We start from the raw sequence: 5,802 nt of genomic DNA, 5'->3' as shown, positions 1-5,802 counted from the left end.
CTTCCTTGATCTGCATATGAGCTTGGTTCTATAGTGACTTCTTTCTATGGCTAAGAATCATAGCAACATTTCATTCATCCAACATTAGAGGAGAATGTTTCACATAACTGATATTTCCATGTAATGGAAACTTGCCCCTTTTGTTGCCAAAGGATTATTTTAATCACTTTTTGAAAAATCAGAATTGTAAAACACAGTTATGCACTGCCTAATAAATAATGTTTCATTCAATGCTGCATATGCAATGGTGGAGTTGAAAATCCTTATGACCTGGCGCTGTTGTAGCTGTGCTAATGTTTTAGTGCAGCACTTTCCTCACATATGTGGTGATGCTGGTGTAGACCTATTATACCACTGGTTGTATCAAAGTATAGCACACGATTAATAATAAATAACTATGCTACTGATTTATGTATTTACTATACCATAATTTTTCTTGTTAAGAATGTACTCTTTCTACTTATTAAAAAAAATGAAGTTCATGGGTAGATATTTAGCCTAGTAGTTGAGATATTGGTTAAGATGCCTGTATCTAGAACAGTGGTGCAGTGCGATAACCCGCTGCTTAGGATGCCCATATTCCATATTAGAGTCCTGGTTCAAGTCCCAGATGCTCTGTTTCCAGTCCAGCTTCCTTCTGGTGATCCTGAGAGGCATCAGATGGTGACTCAAATAACTGTGCCCCTGTCACTTAAGTGGGAGACCTGGTTGAGTTCTGGGCCCCTGGCTTTGAACTGGCCCAATCATGGCTGTTGCAGGCATTTGGGAAGTGAATCAGCAGAAGGAAGATACGTCTCTCTTTCCCTCTGACTTTCAAGTAGATGATGAAAATAAAACATTTATACATATTTGAATATTTATTTATTTATTTGAAAGGCAGAGTTACAGAGAGGCAGAGGCAGAGAGAGAGAGAAAGAGATCTTCAATCTGCTGGTTCACTTCCCAAATGGTTTCAAAAGCCAGGGTTGGGCCAGGTGGAAGCCAGGAGCCAGGAGCTTCTTCTGGGTCTCCTATGTGGGTGGCAGGGCCCAAGCACTTGGGCCATCCTCTGCTGCTTTCTCAGGCACATGAGCAAGGAGCTGAATTGGAAGTGCAGCAGCTGGGAATTGAACTGGCGTCCGTATGGGATGCTGGCCCTGCAGGCAGTGGCTTAATCTGCTACACCACAATATCAGTCCCAACATGGATGACTTTGAAGATGTCACTCTACCTGAATGAAGCCTGGCACAAGGACAAGTCCTGTGTGATTCCACTTATCTGAGGTACATAGAGTAGTCGACCCCACAGAGACAAAAGGGACATGGTGTTTGACAGAGGCTGGGGGAGGAGAGGAGAGACAGACAGTTACTGTTTAATGAGTGCAGAACTGCAGTTTGGGAAAAAGTTCTGGGGATGGCTGGTGGTGATGGCCACAAGCGACAAGAATACACTGAACGCTGCCCAACTCTACACTGAGAAGCGGTTAAAGTTGTAAATGCTATGTTACGTCTATTTTACCACAACTCAAAAGCCAGGAGACTACGTCTTCACACAGCCAGAACATTACTGGGGGAATGTGTTGGCTGCAGGTGGGAATGGGTGCTGTCTGATCCCAAGGGAGCATGCCTGAACTGCTGTAGAATCTGGAGCCTGATTTAGTCCACTTTATGCTGCTGTAACAGAATACCACAGACTGAGTAATAATGAGCACAAATGTATTGTTTCAAGGTTCTGAAGCCTGGGCAGTGGGAAACCCAAGGTCAAGGGGCTGCCATATATCAAGGGCCTTTTCTTATCATCTTGTGGCTGAAGGCAGCAGGGCAAGGGAGGGAGGGAGGTGGGGGAGGGGGAGACAGAGGGAAGAAGGGAGGGAGGGAGGGAGAGAGGGGGAGAATCTTCCAACCACTGTTCACTTTCTAAATGCCTGCAATATCCAGGGCTGGGCCAGGCCAAAGTCAAGAGTCTGGAACTCCATCTGGGTCTCCCATATGGCAGGGCACAAATACTTGAGCCACCATCTGCTCCGTCTCCGGGTGTGAATTAGCAGGTAACTGGAATCAGAAGCTTGGAGCCAGCGCTGTGGCACAGTGGGTTAATGCTCTGGCCTGAAGAGCCAGCATCCCATATGGGCACAGATTCAAATCCTGGCTGCTCCACTTCCGATCCAGCTCTCCGCTATGGCCTGGGAAAGCAGTGGAAGACGGCTCAGGTCTTTGGGCCCCTGCACCCACATGGGAGACTCAGAAGAAGCTCCTGGCTCCTGGCTTCAGATCAGCCATTGCCACCAATTGGGGAGTGAACCAGCAGATGGAAGACCTCTCTCTCTTTCTCTCTCTGCCTCTCCTTCTCTCTCTGTGTAACTCTGACTTTCAAATAAATAAACAAATCCTTAAAAAGAATGCTTGAAATGCCTACATCCCAGCCAGCGCAGCGGCTCACTAGGCTAATCCTCTACCTGCAGTGCCTGCACCCCGGGTTCTAGTCCCGGTTGGGGCGCCGGTTCTGTCCTGGTTGCTCCTCTTCCAGTCTAGCTCTCTGCTGTGGCCCGGGAGTGCAGTGGAGGATGGCCCAAGTGCTTGGGCCCTGCACCCGCATGGGAGACCAGGAGGAAGCACCTGGCTCCTGGCTTCGGATCGGCACAGCGCGCCGGCCATGGCGGCCATTTCAGGGGTGAACCGATGGAAAGAAGACCCTTCTCTCTGTCTCTCTCTCTCTCTCTCTGTTTAACTCAGCCTGTCAAAAAAGAAAAAAAATAAGAAGAAGAAAAAAGAAATGCCTATATCCCATATTGGGGTATCTGGTTCCAGTCCCATCTCCTCTGCTTCTGCATGGGCCCATGGACTTGGGCCATCTTTTACTGCTTTCCCAGGCCATAGCAGAGAGCTGGATTGCAAAAGGAGCAGCCGGAACTAGAATTGGAACCCATATGGGATGCCAGTGCTTCAGGCTGGGGCTTTAACCTGCTGCACCATAGCGCCCGCCCCTACTTATTTTTTTATTGTCTGTTTCTTCCCTGTCCTCCTCCCAGGAGGAATGAATTTTCCAGCACTAGGCTGACACAAATCTGTCTTCTCTAGAGAGTGGAAAAGTGAAAATGTGGTTTGCTAGTCACTTTGTAGAGTCCCAGAAGTGTGGGCTGAAGCTGTGGAGCTCCTGTGAATCTCCACTTGGGCCTCCAGGCATGCGTATTTCCAACGAGCCTGACACTTGCTGCAGTGAGATTGTCAGCTGGCCCCTGGATGCAACTTGCATTGAACTAGAGAATAAGGACTTTACATTAACCTTCCTAGTGATATTCTAGAAGGAAAGCTGCTCACCCTAGCAAGGGCAGCCATGCTTGGCCTATGAGCACACTTTGGTTTGTGGGGGAGACAAGATTTGAATGTAGCTCTGTGGAGAGTCTCAAATTATCTTTAGGACCAACTGTCTTGTATCAGGTTCATGGGGAGAGGGGTCCTATATTAAAATGAAAAAATCAATTCAGCTGGGACCGGCGCTGTGGTGCAACAGGTTAAAGCCATGGCCTGCAGTGCCAGTATCCTATGTTGACATCAGTTCAAGGCCTGGATGCTCCATTTCCAATCTAGCTCCTTGCTAATGTACCTGGGAAAGCAGCAGAGGATGACCCAAGTCCTTGGGCCCCTGCACCCATGTGGGAGACTTGGAAGAAGTTCCTGGCTCCTGGCTTCAGATCAGCTCAGCTCCGGCTCTCTCTCTCTCTACCTCTCTCTGTAACTCTGTCTTTCAACTAAATAAAAATAAATCTTAAAAGAGAGAGAGAGAGATAAGTAGTGGTCAGTGCTAGTTTTGAAAGCAGGATAAATGGTTGGAAGATGAGGGATTCTTTTTTTTTAAGATTTTATTTATTTATTTGAGAGGTAGAGTTACAGACAGTGAGAGGTAGAGACAGAGAGGAAGGTCTTCCTTCCATTGGTTCACTCCCCAATTGACCGCAATGGATGGAGCTTTTGCCGATCCAAAGCCAGGAGCCAGGTGCTTCTTCCGGGTCTCCCACGTGGGTGCAGGGGCCCAAGGATGCTGGTCATCTTCTACTGCTTTCCCAGGCAACAGCAGAGAGCTGGATTGGAAGAAGAACAGCTGGGACTAGAACCTGCTGCTTTCCCAGGCCATTAGCTGGGAGCTGAATTGGAAGTGGAGCAGTGGGAACTCCAACTGTTGCCAATATGGGATGCTGGTGCTGCAGGTGACAGCTTTACCCACTACACCACAGCACCAGCCCCTGGAATTTTCCTTTTTTTTTTTTTTTTTTTTTGACAGGCAGAGTGGACAGTGAGAGAGAGAGAGACAGAGAGAAAGGTCTTCCTTTGCCGTTGGTTCACCCTCCAATGGCCGCCACGGCCGGCGCACCGCGCTGATCTGAAGCCAGGAGCCAGGTGCTTCTCCTGGTCTCCCATGGGGTGCAGGGCCCAAGCACTTGGGCCATCCTCCACTGTACTCCCTGGCCACAGCAGAGAGCTGGCCTGGAAGAGGGGCAACCGGGACAGAATCCGGTGCCCCGACTGGGACTAGAACCTGGTGTGCCGGCGCCGCAAGGTGGAGGATTAGCCTATTGAGCCGCGGCGCCGGCCTGGAATTTTCCTTTTAAGGATATCCAAATAACATCTACATGTTGCAAATAGTTACTATATCACTCAAGTCCCTTTTAATCGTTAAGACCTCCTTCTGCTTCCTTTTATAACTCTTGGAATTTATCTATTGAGGAAACTAGATTACCTCTCCTGTATACTTCCTAACAGTCATGGATTGTGTGGTTTATGAACATTTTCTGCTGTCCTTTGTATTTTCTATAAACTGATAGTTGGAATTAGGTCACTTTTTTATCATATAAAAATTTGGAAAATAAAGACAAGTACACACACACAAAAGAAAGCATGGGGCAGGTTTCATGGCTCCGAGGGCTAAGTCACTGCTTGGAATTTCTTGCATCCCATGATGGAGAGCCTGGTGTGAATCCCGGCTGCTTTGCTTCTGATCCAATTTCCTGCTAGTGCAACCCGAGAGGCAGCAGATGATGGTTCAGATGCTTGGGTACCTGCTCCGTACATGGGAGACCCTAATGGAGTTCTGGGCTCTTGGCTTTGGCCAGGCCCAGCCCTGGCTCTAGCAGGCATTTGGGGAGTGAGCCAGTGAATAGAAGTACAGTGCCTCTCTCTCTCTCTCTCTCTCTCTCTCTCTCTCTCTCCCCTCGGCCATTCAGTAAGATAAAAATAAATAAACATTGAAAGAAAAAGAAAGCAACATTTACGCAAAGCTCTACTGCATTTAACCCTCTTTTTAAACAGTTAAGAGTGAAAAAGGAAGTACTCCCTCGCCTTCCTAGAATTCCACTCCTCAGGAGTAATCAGTTAACAGCTGGAGCTGTCTGAGACTTGGAGGACATAGTTCAAATTTTTTGAAAATGAAACAAGGTGTGATGGTTACTTTGCGTGTCAACTTGGTTGGAACATGGGCTTCCAGACATTTGGTCAAACATGTTGCTGGGTGTGTCTGAGAGTGTTTTTGGATGAGATTAATATTTGAATTGATGGACTGAATCAAGCAGATGGCAGTCCCTCGTGTAGGCAGGCCTCACACAATCATCTGAAGACCTGAGCAGCATAAAAAGGCTGACCCTCCTGCTAGAGAGGCACCCCTCCCACCTGACTGCTGGTGCTGCTGTGTCGCTCCTTGCCAGTCTTTGGACCCCAGCAGGAGCAGTGGCTCCTTATGGGTCTTGAGCCCCCCAGCTAAAACTTGCTGGACTTGGACTAGAACTTGCACCACCTGCTTTCTTTCCTGGTTCTCAGTCCTTTAGGCTTGAAC

The sequence above is a fragment of the Lepus europaeus genome, chromosome 15 (genome assembly GCF_033115175.1).
Source record: "Lepus europaeus isolate LE1 chromosome 15, mLepTim1.pri, whole genome shotgun sequence".
Lineage (NCBI taxonomy): Eukaryota > Metazoa > Chordata > Mammalia > Lagomorpha > Leporidae > Lepus > Lepus europaeus.
This window is presented reverse-complemented; position numbering follows the sequence as displayed.